General features: G+C 39.0%; 2 pseudogenes; one reads left to right on the top strand and one right to left on the bottom strand.

The window, feature by feature from the left end:
- Positions 1-8108: 8108 nt before the first annotated feature.
- LOC130036973 (uncharacterized) lies at positions 8109-8205 on the bottom strand (annotated as a pseudogene).
- Positions 8206-14789: 6584 nt separating this feature from the next.
- LOC130036982 (uncharacterized) lies at positions 14790-14900 on the top strand (annotated as a pseudogene).
- The last annotated feature ends 216 nt before the right edge of the window (positions 14901-15116 follow it).

The following is a 15116-nucleotide window of genomic DNA, read 5'->3' as shown; positions in this document are numbered from 1 at the left end:
TCAAGAGAGAACACTTGTTTTACAAAGAAAGCAAGGAGTGACATACAGAAAGGAAGTACGGTATTTCTTTAAGGAAGAACACAAGATTGAGGACCAAGCCCACTCTGGTAGTTTAGGAATAAGAACTTGGAGTGGTATGAACTTAACTTGTACACTTTAGGGGAGAACCTGAGTGAAACAAATAGAAGTACGTTCAGAAGAATGATAAACTGGAGTCTATACTTTGAGTGAGGAGGGTAGAGAGTTCTTTGGGGAGATCTGGACTATGGAGAACAGTAATATTATAACATTAATGATAGTATCTTACCGTGGGATTCCAAAAAAAATCTTTAAGAGTGGCGTCAGAAATGATAACATTCTTAGGTATTTGGATTTCCTGTGGAAACTACTGGAAAGCTGAGTTTATGCTCTGGATGCCTCTGCCTGAAACAAGGTCAACAAATCATGAATGAAAAATTACAAGTTACATGCATCAAGGATTCTGATCCCAGTGGAAGGCTAGCTTTTGGGTGGACAATTTCTACTGCTGGCCTGATTTAGATTCTGATCCTGGGATACGTAACAGAAAGGAGGTAGTGACAGGTATCCTCAGAAGTGAAGCCTCTGAGACAGAATTCATTCATGCCAACTTATGGGTTATCAATGTTTGCTCATGGCTGCTACCATTATAACATGCCATTCAATGATTCTGTGGTTTCAATTTACTGTGTCAATGTAAAGATGAAGTTTCTAAATGGAAGGTAAAAATCTGAGGCCCTCAAGATGATGAATTATGGGGAGGCGGGTGGAGCTGGAGCTATAGTACAGCAGGTAGGGCATTTGCCTTGCACACGGCCTACCCAGGTTAGATTCCCAGCATCCTGTATGGTCCCCCCAAGCACCGTGAGGAGTAATTCCTGACTGCAGAGCCAGGAGTAACCCCTGTGCATCGTCAGGTGTGACCCAAAAACGCAAAAACAAAAAGATGATGCCTTACCTTTAGATATTTTGAAGTCAAGTAGAAACAGCCAGGAAGCTCACCAGAAAAGAGTTCTCCTGGGTCGAAAACATCATCACCTCTTGCGTGAGAGCATAGAGAAAATAACGTTTCCATTTTATGCCATGTTAAAGCAAGCCAGACATGATCTTGGAAAGTTTGTCAAAGGAAAGCATGGCTATAGGAAGGATAAGATGACAACTGAATCTTAGAGGTAAAATATACAAGTGAAGAAAAGGTCAAGAAGTAGGCGGTACGATGGCGACCAGGTATACTAAGAAAAGCATTTTTTAAAAAATAAAATGCAATGAGACATCAAAAAAGACCTTTTTAAATGTTTAAGATCAGGGATATAACTCAGGGATAGAGCATTTGCCTTCCATTGTATGATGATCTGGGATTGATCCTTAGCATTGCAAACAGCATTATTTTTTAATTTTTAATTTCTTTCTTTCTTGCTTATTTGCTTGCTTGTTTTTCTTGTTTTTTTTTTTTTTTTGGATCGCACCTGGCTATGCATAGGGGTATTTTTAATTTTAAAAAAAATTATAATTTTTATTTTTTACCTGTGGTTTAAAATGAAATCTAAAATATTTTAGAGTAAATATATGTGAAGAAGAATAAAATTCACGGGAACTATTTAGTGTTCTTAACGATACAGCAGTCAGAATTTTGAGGTTAATTTTATGGGTAGTGCATAAATAATTTTTCCCCATTATGTGGGCTGTCTTTTTATGATGGTCACCATTTTTTCTAAGTTGCAGCAACGTCTTAGTTTAATGTAGTCTCATTTGTTTATCTTCATTTCCTCTTCCTTGGTCAGTGGTGTTTCATTCTAGAAGTTTCCCTTAGCTTTAATGTCATGGAGGGATCGTCCCACATTTTTCTCCATATATCTTAAGAATTCATGTATGTGCTTATAATAAAGTTGTTTTGAAATTTTTATCTTTGGAGATAGCTTGAAATTCAAGTGATAGTGGTGGCATTGGAATTATAGGTGATAGTGATGGTATGTTTGATATTCTTTTTCTTTAAAAAATTTATTATAGGTAAGGTCATATATTTAAAATGGTATTAACATTTATAGTCTTGGTATAAAGTTACCTCATAGCACCACCAGCAAAGTGTCTATTACTCTTCACCCCCGTGATACTATATCAGACCCTATCCTAATAAATGCCTGTATCAGTCCTTTAGAGACCAAGTTGATGAAAATGGTACATATCTAAGTTTATGTACAAGATCCATTCTGCAAAGGTGCTACTTTGAGAATCTATCTCTAAACTGGAGCCAGTTTCAATATATCACTGTTATATATTTTTTCTTTGCTTTTGGAAGTCGTAGGAAGCAAACATTCCCTCCACAGTAGAGTTCCATTCTTGTATACTTGACAAGGAAGGAACTTGACATCATGCTCCTTATAAGATAGTTCACATGAGATGTAGGAGGGGAATAAGTCTTTGAAGTATTTGTCTGGAAAAAGCGAAAACGTGAGAGTGTGAAAGGAAGAGAAAGAGAGAGAGAGAGAGAGACATAAAGAGAGAGAGAGAGAGACATAAAGAGAGAGAGAGAGACAGAGGGGGGATGGAAAGAAAATGTCTGCCACAGAGCCTAGAGGTAGGTTGGGGAAGTTGACAGGAGGGAAACTGGGGCCATTGGTCGTGGAAAATGGGCACTGGGAGAGGGATGGGTGTTGGATTATTGTATGACTGAAACCTGATTAGGAATAGCTTTGTATCTGTATCTCATTGGTGACTCAATTTAAAAAAATAAAAAAATAAATATATAAATAAAAACAACAAGAACAAAAAAAATTTTAAAAAGATTAGGATCAATGTTGAGGTTAAAAAATTCTTGTCATGGGAAAAGTGATTAGATATATTAAATAACCAGAGTTTATGTGAGGATGATATAGCAGCAAAGTTCTTATGTTCTTGAGGGTGAGGGTATATACTTCTCTGTTTTATCATTTATAGTAGCAGTTCATCTCTCCTTGTTTGCACACCTGAAGCAATATGACTTTTCAGTCTTTTCTCTCAAGATGTGTATTCTATTAAGTCATCTCTTGTTTCTATAACGTTTCCAGAGCTGAAGAAAACTTGTGACCACATTCAGGAGGCCCCAAGGGTACCAGCTAGAGGAAATCCAAATAAAAATACCCCGCAACACATCCTGATCAAAATGACCAAAACCTTAGACAGAGACAAAATTCTGAAAGCAACAAGATCAAAGAAAGAAATCTCTTACAAAGGAGCATCCTTAAAATTTACAGCTGATTTTTTTGATGAAACCCACATGGCCCGAAAACAGTGGTGGGACATAGTGAAAAAACTCAATGAAATAAAGTTTAAATAAAAAAAAAGAATTTAGGTATGATATTGAGGTTTTTAATACATTTGATCTGACTTTGTGCCTGGCACTATAAAGAGGTCTGAGTTCAATTTTTTTTTTTTTGCCTGTTGCTGTCCAGGTTTCCCAGCACCACTTGTTGAAGAGACTTCCTTGCTCAACTTTATATTTCTTGAGCCTTTATGAAAGATTAGGTAATAATAATCTGAGGGCCAGCGTCAGGATATTTGACTATATTCCATTGATGTGAGGCCTGTCTTTATCTGAATATCATGATATTTTGATTACTACGACTTTGTAGTAGGGTTGCAAGTTGGGGAAGCTGTTCCCTTCTTCTTTTTAACAAATATTGCTTTAGCTTTTCATGGGAGTTTATTGTTGTGTATGAGTTTCAAGAGTATTTAATCTATTTCTTTGAAAAATGTTATGGCTATCCTTATAGGAAGTGCAGTAAATCTTTATAGAGCTTTGGTGTGTATTGCCATTTTGACAGTGTTAATCCTCTCAATCCATGAGCATGGGATGTGATTCCATTTCCTCATATACTTTCGTGAAGTAGAGTTTTTACGGTTTTTTTTTGTATAGTTCCTTAAAATTTTATCATTTATCACTTAACTTCCCCTTAGTCGTCGATTTGCTCGAGCGGGCGCCAGTAACATCTCCATTTGTCCCTGTCGCGTGCTAGTGTAGCCCAATGGCATCTGTTCGAACCGGGAACATGAAGGGCCTCAAACCGATCGTTCATGATCTTGACGAAGAAGTCTGACCATCTGGAAGGTGGGCGGCCACGCGGTCTTTTGACATCCCGGGGAATCCAGTCAGTAACAGCTCTAGTCCAGCGGTCGTCTTTAAATCTCATTACGTGACCAGCCCATCCAATTTTCGACAACTTGGCATAAGAGACAGCGTCCCTGATTCTTGATCGGCGAAAGATGTCAGAACTCCGGATTATCTCTCTCATTTGAGTGAAACCTGATATTCCAAGCATAGCTCTTTCTATTCTTCTTTGGGAGACCTGAATACCATTCTCATCTTGTTTGCGTAGGGCCCAGGTCTCTGAGGCATATGTTAATGCAGGAAGAACTGTGGAATCAAATAGATGTGCCCGGAGCCGGAGGTTCTTCTTCCTCTTAGCTATTTCTTCGACGTTTTTGAAGGCATTCCAAGCCGCTCTCTTCCTCCTGCACAGCTCGGGTGCCAGGTCATTTGTCATGTTGACCTCTTGACTTAGGTACACATAGCGGTTGCATTCGGAGACAGTCATTCCATTGAGAGCGAATGGGGCATCAGGAACAAGGCTGTTTCGCATAAACATTGTCTTCGTAAGATTCAGCTGTAGTCCTACCTTTCCACACTCACGGTCAAAGTCGGCCAGCATTTGTGCTGCTTGGCTGATGTTTGGTGTTATTAAAATAATGTCATCAGCAAAGTGGAGGTGGTGTAGTTGCCGAGCATCTATCTTCAGTCCCATTACGTCCCATTCCAGTCGTTGCATGATGTTCTCGAGGGTGGCACTGAAGAGTTTTGGTGAAATGGTATCACCCTGCCGCACCCCTCTCCTGACATCAACGATCACTTCTTTGTAGAATGGTGAGATCCTGCTAGTGAATCTGTAATACAGCTCACGGAGGATCCTGATGTACTGGTCTTGAATGCTCTGATTGGCTAGGGCTTCAATGACCACTTCCGTCTCAACAGATTCAAAGGCCTTGTTTAAATCAATGAACATTAAACAGCGGCATCTTGAACTCCAGAGAAACCTCAATGAGCTTGGTTATCGCGTGGATATGGTCGATGGTGCTGAATCCTTTGCGGAACCCTGCTTGCTCGTATGGTTGTCCTTCATCTAGTGTTCTGCCAATCCTATTTAGGATGACTCGAGTGAACAACTTGTAGATGACAGACAATAGGCAGATCGGGCGATAGTTGCCAATGTCATGGATGTCTCCCTTCTTGAACAGTAGTACGGTCCTGCTGGTTTTCCATTGAGACGGAAACTTGCATTCAGACAGGTAGCGAGTGAAGAGCCGAGCCAGTGTATTGATGAGTACTGACGGCAGGTTCTTCAGGTGTTCAGGTCTGACCTTGACTGGGCAGGGTGCTGTTGGTTTCTTTACCAACGAAATGGCGTGTCGGATTTCGGAAGGGAGAACTTTGGGAAGGACATATCCATCCTGTGTAATTTGGTATGTAGGCAAGTGGACATGGTTATCGAAGAGATTTGAGTAGAAGTCATGGTAATCTTCTCCATTGCCGTTCTGGAGGATGTGATGGATCCATCAGGACGTTGGAGGGCAGTCATCTTGGTCTTATAGTTGGCGAAGGACAGGCGGGCGTTACGAATACTTTTCCTGGCTTCTGCCGCATCTACCAGTACTTCTGCTCTTCTCTCTTTGAGGTCTTCCTTGATCACATCTCTGCACTGCTTTGCGAGCTCGGATGTTAGCTTGCGGTTGCCTGAGGCATGCGCCAAACCATGCTGGCAAATTAGCTCAAGAGTTTTCGAAGATAGGCCATTTTTTGTGGCTATCTCTCTCTTGGCTTTCCTCACACATTCATGGAGGTGCTGAACCAGTGGATCGTATTCCTCGTCAATGTTGTCAACAATGGCATCTTCCCATGTTGCCGCAATAGTACCAAAGTATAGTTCCTTAACATTTTAGTTGATTCTAATATAATATACTCGATTTTCTGAGGTATTATTGTGAATGGGATTGTTTTTCTCTATCTCTTTTTTTCTCTTTCATTTGAAATATATGGGAAAGCCATGGACTACCGGATATTGATTGTGTAATATGCTACTTTACTAAACAAATCTATTGTTCCCAGGAGCTTTTTTGTAGGTTCTTTGGGATTTTCCAAGTATAGTATCATGTTATCTCCAAATAGTAAAAGCTTGAGTTCTTCCTTTTTTATATGGATGCCCTTGATATCTTTTCTTTTTACCGAAATCCTATGGCAAGTACTTCAAGTACTATGTTGAATAGGTGTGGTGAGAGTGGGTAACTTCTTTTGTGCCTAATTGTATTCTGGGATTCTAGCTCATTGATTTCTGCTCCAAACCTTTAGTTTTCTCCCCGTTGAGAATAATGCTTGCTGTGGGTTTGTGGTAGTTTGCTTTGACTAGATTGAAGAAAGTACTTTCAACTCCCATTTTCTTGAGAGTTTTTCACCATGAATGGGTGCTGGATCTCATCAAATGCTTTATCTACATCTATCGATATGATGATATGACTTTTATCTTTATTTTATTGAGATGGTGTATTCTGTTGATTGACTAGAGAATGTTAAGCCATCCTTGCATCCCCAAGATAAACCTACTTGGTCATAGTGTGTGATATTTTGTTGAGTTTCTGGATTCTCTTTGCTGGTATTTTCTTGAGAATCTGTGTATCTGTATTCATCAAGGAAATAGGTCTGTAATTTTCATTTTTTGTGGTGTCTCTGTCTGTTTTGAGTATTAGGGTGATCTTTGCCTCATAGAAGCTATTTGGGAGCATTTCTGTTTCTTCAATTTCCTGGAAAATCTTAAAAATGTTGTCAGCAGTTCCTCTTTAAAGGATTGAAATATTTCACTATTGAATCCATCTGGGCCAATGATTCTGTTTGGGGGGATATTTTGACCATCATTTCAATTTCCTTGGTAGTGATAGGTTCAAGTATTCCAAATCTTCTTGGTTCAGCCTTGGGAGGTAATTGGAATCCATTAATTTATCAATTTGTTAAAGATTCTCTCATTTCCTGCTGCAAAGATTCTCAAAATAATCTCTGATGATCCTATGGATTTCTGTAGTTTCTATTAGGATACCCCCCTTTGCATTTCTGATTCGATTTATTAGAATTCTTTCTGTTTCTTTGAGAGGCTTCTAGAGGTTTATTGATCTTGTTTATTTTCTCAAAGAAACAGCTTTTGCTTTTATTGGTCTTCTGGATTGTATTTTGGGTTTCTAGCTCATTGATTTCTACTATAAATTTTATTATTTCCTTGCTCCAGCCTAGTTTGCACTCCTTTTGTTGGTCATTTTCCAAAATCTTGAGCTCTAATTTATTCATGTAGGCCCTTTCTTTCTTCCTGATAAATTCTGGCAGAGGTATAATCTTTCCTCTTAACACTGCTTTTGCTGTGTCCCACAAGTTCTGGTAGCTCGCGTCCTCATTCTCATTTGTTTCTGGAACCTTTTTATTTCCTCTTTGATTTCTTCTCTAAGCCAACGGTTGTTCATTCCTTCACTTAAGTAAAATATTTCCTTGCTGAGATTTATTCTGTTTTATCTATTGAGAAGTGACAAAGTAGTGTTGAAATCTCCACCTAGTACTGTTTTGCTATCAATGTTTTTCTATAAGTCTATTAGAAGTTGTTTTTAAGTATTTTGCTGGTCTGTCATTGAGCATCTACATTGAGGAGGGTGAGTTCTTTCCCATGATCATGCAGAAATGACATTCACTGTCTCTTATAACCTTTAGCCTAAAGTCCATGTGGTCTGATACTAGTATGGCTACTCCAGCTTTGTGGAGGTGTTCTTTTCTTGAATACTTTTTTTCCAGCCTTTTACTTTTAGCCCATGGTTGCTTTGATTGCTCAGATATGTTTCTTGCAGGTATCAGAATGTTGGATTCAGTGTTCTAATTCATCTTCCTATTCTGTGCCTCTGAATTGGCACATTTAGTCCATAGACATTGAGAGAGATTGTTGTTATGGGGATTTGTGCTATCTTTATGTAGAATTTTTGTACTTGTGGGAATTGCCTTAGCTTAAAGTAGCCATGTTAGTTCTTCTTGCAACAAAAATATGGAACTCTTTACAAGTTTGCATGTCATCTCTGTGCAAGGACCATGCTCATCATTGTATCATTTCAATTTTAGTATATGTGTAACCAAACCTAGTAGGAGTTATTTTTTCTGTTCTGATTAATTTGAGTGTTGTCCTTACTTACCCTATGGCAGACAGTGGTACCTAATCAAAGAAAGTATTTCAAAGCAGCTTGATAGATTTAGAACTTTAATGTCCCAGAAAGAAAAATATGGTTTTTACCATATTATCTTTTACCATAATCAAGGCATCAGTTTTACAAAATAATTCTTTTGGAAGATGTTATATGAGTCCTGTTTAATGCACTTCCCTGAAACCTTCATTAAGACCATTAAACTAGAGCCTTTTGCTGTTCTCACCTCAGTCCCGTGTACATCTCCAGGAAAAGGTGGATGGTGTTGTCTGCACTTTGACCACCTTGAATATAAGTAGGATTTTTCTCCTGAAGGAAGAGGTGAGGATCATATTGATGATTTCATTCCACATTATTATAAGTTCAACTTGAATGGAAGTTGACACTTATGAGGCTCCTGTAAAGGACAGAATAAAGGGTCTCAGTGAAGTTTACTGGCCAACATACATTAACAACACAGATGACTCAAAGCAGCCTGTGTGCATCTTTGTGTATAGTGAGTTTCATATCTAATGATAGTGATTCTCAGTCATGACACACAGGCAAAACAGACCTATAATTAAAAATCTAGTTATCTGAGCAGAGTGGGGTTTCTTAGGTGATTGAACAAGTGTGTAGTAATTTATTACTAAGCACATACGTAGTTAGAATGATGTGTACTTTTTGATCTAAAATTAATTCCAAATATGTCTAAAATGACAGTCTCCTGACCTCACACCTGGCTTTCTTCACCAGGGTCCCTTGGAGGCGGTGTGTTGAGTTTCCCTCACCGCGCCGAGCAGAGCCCCGGCACCTGAAGACCTCTGCAACCAGCCATAGGTACGCTTTAGACTACTCTCCCCAAGCTTGAAGGAGCCTCATGCATGAACGAATCTGGCAGAGGAACCCAGGTGTGCGCAAACGGGGGATGAGATCTCCAAGGCTGCTCAGATCAAGACTGGGCCCCCTCCAACCAGATCCCCCATCTCCTAGTAACTAAGTGTTACAACCATGAACTGCCCCTGGAGCCATGTAATCCCATCAATGGCCAAGATACAGAGACTGGATTTTGTTGATAAGACAACAATTATTGTCCAGTTCTCACTCTGAGAGAACCTGGTAGGCATTTGCGAGTGTCTTGCCCTTGTGTTTACCAGTCATTTACACTTCTTTCAATACATTTTATATATGATCATGGTTTATGCTTATTTTTAATATTGAAGTTTAATAGCTAAATACTGATTTTTTTCACAGCACTAATTTATTAAGAACATTCATCCTTGGCCTATATTAATTGCCAGTATTTGTTAGTTTTGCTTGTTTTTTGATTACTTAAATTGGTTTTGGTCCTTTTCTTTCAGGTTGAAAAATTTTGACACAAATGAGTATATGTTTTTCTTTATCTTCTACAGTTTTAAACTGAGAACAACTGTTTGTTTTCTACAAATAAGATACCTGTGCATTTACTATTTCTTCTCATTTTATTTACATTTTCACACATCTCGATTCATCTACAACTTAACCTAGTAAGTGTTGTCATATTGAAAGAAACCACCAATTTTTTCAATCATAGCACTGTAGCACTGTCCTCCCGTGGTTCATCCATTTGCTCGAGCGGGAACCAGTAACATCTTACAACAAATTGTGAGACTTGTTGTCACTAGTTATGGCCTATCGAATACGTCATGGGTAGCTTGCCAGGCTCTTGCTATGTGGACGAGATATTCTGGGTAGCTTGCCGGGCAGAGGAATCGGAATCAGGGTTGGTCTCCTACAAGGCAAATGCCCAACCCGATGTGCTGTAAACGTTATCTAAAATATACTAGTAATAACAAATGTTGTTTCTTTAACAGTGCAATATAAACAATTATTTAGTAATTTTCTTGATTTGTTAATGAAATAGCTAAGCTCTTGAGCATCATGGGAGTATTTTTCTAACACAAGAGTCTGACGAAGGTGAAACTGTTATAACCGTCTTGTAGAATTCCATCTCCCTAGCCTGCTTCATTCTACCGCACTCTCTATCCAATCCGATCTTCTTCTGGGATTCTGACCTCCTGATTGGCTAGCCTCTACCTTTCACCTGCCTACTTTATGACATCATTCTCCCACCAAACGAACCACCAACTGGTAGAATCTTGGGGGTCCCATGTAGTTGTTTGTAAACAAATTTGAATCTTCATGGCAAGTGACGAGTGACCAATGACCAATCACCAGTGAGCAGTCGTCTGTACTGAACACTTGTGGTCTTAAGCTGCTTCAGTGTTCAGACGTAATCTCCTACTGTCTCCTCTTCTCGTCTACCTTTCATCGGTATTTCCTCTTCTCTGACCATGTCAGGTAAGGAATAATACTTTTCAAAGTTTTTCATTAGATTTATCATCCCTAAACTTAGCAGTCAAGTAAAAACAGCACGTAGTAATGAAAGAAAATATTCAAGTAGAATTTTATAAGCCTCATTTTAGCTTGACTTTGACATTTGCTGTGTGATTTTAGACACTGGCTTACTTTCTCTCACATACAAAGTGTTTTTCCTCATTGATTACATTATATTTTACACATACTTAGGAGCTCAAATACACAAACAAACATACACACACACACGAACATATATATTTATATATATGTATATATATATATATATGAGGTTTGATTCTCTGTGTTTCTTTTTCCTTTTAATATTGAATTTTACATGATATTCACTGAAAACAAGTAAATCAGAGACAGTATTTTTACAGAAATAGAAAATATAGATGCTGTGAAAAACTGTTAATATATACTAGCATGTGTTCTCTGTAGTGGTCTCTCCACTTGTATTTATACTTCAGTATTGTGAATATAGTGATATTACAAAGTAATAATCATTGATCTTTGAGATTTCTATTTAAACCAGGTAATAAGAAAATATGGGGCATGGGGAAGGTGCGGAGTGCTGAGCATTAGGGAGGCAAGACCTCTAAGGTAAGCAAGTTTGGGATCACTTTCATCAAACATTGACCAATCGACACCAAGACAATATGAGGGAGAAAAAAAAAGGAAAGAAAGAAAGAAGGATAGAAAGAAAGAAAGAAAGAAAGAAAGAAAGAAAGAAAGAAAGAAGGAAGGAAAGAAAGAAAGAATAGGGACTTCGATTATCAAGGAAGAGGAAAACGTTTGGACATAAAATTAAGAGAACCAAAGACTTAACATCAAAAAAGAAAGAATATATATATGAAATATGCTGAGAATAATTCACTGAGAGCAAGTCAAAGAATTTTACTTCAATAAATGTCAGGACTAGAAATATACTATGCCTTCAATAGGGTACCAGTAGGAAAAGCTCTTTATCAGAAAGCCATCCTTCCTGGCTTTTTTCCTTATTATTTCTTAGAACACAGTACTTGGTACTTGACAATTTGGAGTATAAACACGCTTCAGAAATGATGCTCCCCATAAATAGCTAATAGTGCTTATCTAGGGCGGTGGAAGACACAGAATCTTCAATGTTTTTATTACATTCTGGTTTTTAAGTTCATGTATGCGCTGCCTGTTAAAAAAAATGTTATATTCTAACTTGAATCAGGAGGTTTGATTCATTTGTGTGGTCAGTAGGTTCCAGGTTAAAGCTGCTTGTCATCTTTACAAATATTATTTCATGTGATTTTTTCTTCCTAACATGAGAGTACTTTGATAATAGTCAAGTTTTGTTTTTAGATCCTAAAAGGAAATAGAAAAATCAAGTCTCACATGACTAATTACACATTTTTGTCATATTTGTGAATTCTGAGTTTTCCTACATAAAGATATTTTATGGGATTTTGGTGCTCATTTATTAAACATTGAGAAGAAAGTTTTCCTGTTTGATAAAGATAATTCTAATATAGGCGTTGAAAGTAAATTTGCATTATTTTGTGATCACTTTTTAAATGGTCTTTTCTGTTTCTTGTGTGATCAAGTGAAATCCTCTGCTATGTTTAACACATGTTGTTTGCTGGTTAATATTCAAAGGTACTGATGAGTATAATTTTTTGTAATATCGAAGTTTCTTTCTGTGTTTTACTCATTTAAAACATTTCATCTCTATGAAATACAATCACGTTTATTCCTATTTTCTTTTTGTTATGTAGTTACTGATAAATCCTTTCTCTTTAATGGACTGGTAAAGTGTCACTCAAAAATCACCTTCTATTCCATTTTTTGGCTAGCAGTTTTTACTAAAATAAAATAGAGTCTTCATATTGTATATGTGGAACAATTTAGTAATAACCTTATTGTACTGTTTTATTTGGTTTTGTTTGGGATGCCATCCACTGTTATTCAAGGCTTACTCTTGGGTCTGTTCTCCATAACATACTGTACTATGCTGCTTGCTACAGAGCCCAGATTTCATTAATATCTACATAATTCTTTTTCAGTTCTGTGATACATATTTTTCATGATGTTTTCTTTACACTTCCTCCTATGTAAATCACATTGAATAGAAAAATTATATTCGTGTATGCATTATTATTCTTAGAGTTATGAGTAACTACATTGTTGATAAACAACTTAAGACATAGAATTTAAATAAAGTTTTCCTTCCAAAAATATTTCTTGGGAAAAACTCAAGTAATGATTTTTGAAATGGATCAAAAATCACGGTAACCGTCAATGCATCAACAAGATTAAGTTGTATGTGAACCATAAGTAACAGGTACTCACCTGATCTTGGGGAAGTTCCCATAATATCTCCAGCCCAAAGTAACCTGGCGCTGACACCAACTCCAACTCAGGATCAAAAAGGTAAGAATTTTGATCAGATGAAAAGTGGGCTTTCAAAACCTCTGGAGACCTACCAGATCCCAGTAGACCTAGATCATGCAAAGATCTGCAGGTAATGAACACCACTGACACCATCACTCTGAAGCAGGTGCAAGAAAATTCAAGTGGCACTAAGCGGACCTCCCATGCAAAAGGGAAGAACAAAAAGGAGGCTTCTGAACCTCTTGAGGGATAACCCAAGGGCAAAATCCAGCCAAAAGTCTGAGAATGCTTGCTGAGGGGAGCAGGGATTGTTTGTAATGCTGCAGTCAGTGAGAGGTGTCCTGTGACCACAGCCAAAACTAACAGCAAATCTCACAAATCTGCCTCCAGCAGGATCAGCAAGACAAAGAGCCATGGGCAGGAGAAGATAAAAAACACCAGAGAAAACTCTAAGAAAGTTAATGAGTGTAAGCAGCTAGGGAACAAGGTCAAGGCAGAAGAAAAGTCCACCATTGGCAAGATGAAATGCAAGGAAACTCAACCTGAGTTTTGCCAAGAGGCAGTTAAATAACCCCGCCGCTACCTAGGCATACACATGCTGGATTCTGTCCAAATGATTCATGCTCTGGGGAAGAGTGATCCAAAACTTGGAATCTTTTCCTCCAAGGTGCTGAGTAGCTCAAAGAACCCCAAAGATGTCAAGCCATCCTCAGCTGTCAAGCCATGGCTAGGTGCTACACGGGATGGAAAAGGCCTTGAGAAAACTCAGGTCAAAGCACAGAAACCAAGTAGCAGTGCTGATAAACGCTCATCTCCATCCCAGTCTGAGCTGCCACCTCCTGGGAAGGTCAAATTGGTACCTTTGCCGTTTCTTACCATGGAGAATCCACAAGCTGAACCTGTTCCTGGGAGACGAAAATCTGAAGCCACACATCTTCCTGCTGCAGCTAACCCTGCCAAGCCTGGCTCTACCAATGCAGCTCAGCCAAATGCTGCCAATTTTTCCCCGTCAACCACTGCATTTTTGACTGGTCCTTCCAATCCTGCTAAGTCCATTTCAACCAACCTATCTCGACCAGGTTTGCAGAACCCTAGTAGCCGGCCTATTCATCAGCCTGCAGCTTCTAGACCTGATCCCTACAAGACAGCAGCTGGCACTTCTCTACAGCGGGAGGCTCCTCCTGTGTGTGAACAAGCGCCAGTCTCCACCCAAACGTCAGAGTCACTTTCTCCTCCAAGACTTCCGTTTCCAACCTAAACCATGGAGAAAGCCCAATGTTCCCGAGCCAGTCATGTCAAAGCCCATCACCAAAGAGCAGAGACCAGAGCGTGAGGCTATGAAAAGGAAGGCTCAGCAGGAGCGTGAGAACGATGCCAAACACACCTCTTTGGGGGAAAGTGCAGTTCTTTATTGAGAGGGAAAAAGAGTTGGACATCTCTCTCTACTATGGCTACGTAATGTAAGAGCTGGAATGGTAGGTTCCACTTTAGGTACCAGATGGTTGCCCTAGGCAAACACTGAAATGCCATACACCATTTATTTATTCTAATTTTTTTTTTCAAATTAAAGAGATGCATCGAACTCGGGTCGGCCATGTTGGCTGTGTGCAAGGCAAATGCCCTACCGCTGTGCTATCACTCCAGAGATGCATCATAGTTAATTGATTGTTAATAAATGTTCTGAATTTTGAGATGCTGTCAACTGTGGTTGATTTTGGGAGTGGCTCGGTGTTGAAGGAGGAGCTGGGAAAGAATGGGAAGTTAGATAGAGGAAAAAGGGGGAATAGACAAGACTCTAAGAAATACAAACATGGTCCAGGGCAGGGGAGATACCATGATCATGTAGGTGGTTTTCCCAGGGTGAGGCCCATCCATTGCACTTGGGATGTGCTGACCCCTGCGATTTCCCCAAATGTGGGAAACTCGACTGCATAAAGCCCTTAAGAGGAGAAATTGCATGGGCCTGATGAAGAGTGGGGTAGGGTCAGAGGAAGAGTAAGCTGACAGTGCATTTGCTCTGCAAGCAAGAAGGACACAGTTCAATTCTTGCAATCTTTTATGGTCCCCAGAGACCCACCAGATGTGAAACTTGACCACAGAGCCAAGAGTAAGACTAGAGCACAGTCAAGTATGCCCATCACTGGTGT

Source organism: Sorex fumeus, unplaced genomic scaffold (assembly GCF_029834395.1).
Source record: "Sorex fumeus unplaced genomic scaffold, SorFum_2.1 ptg000070l, whole genome shotgun sequence".
Lineage (NCBI taxonomy): Eukaryota > Metazoa > Chordata > Mammalia > Eulipotyphla > Soricidae > Sorex > Sorex fumeus.
This window is presented reverse-complemented; position numbering and strand designations above follow the sequence as displayed.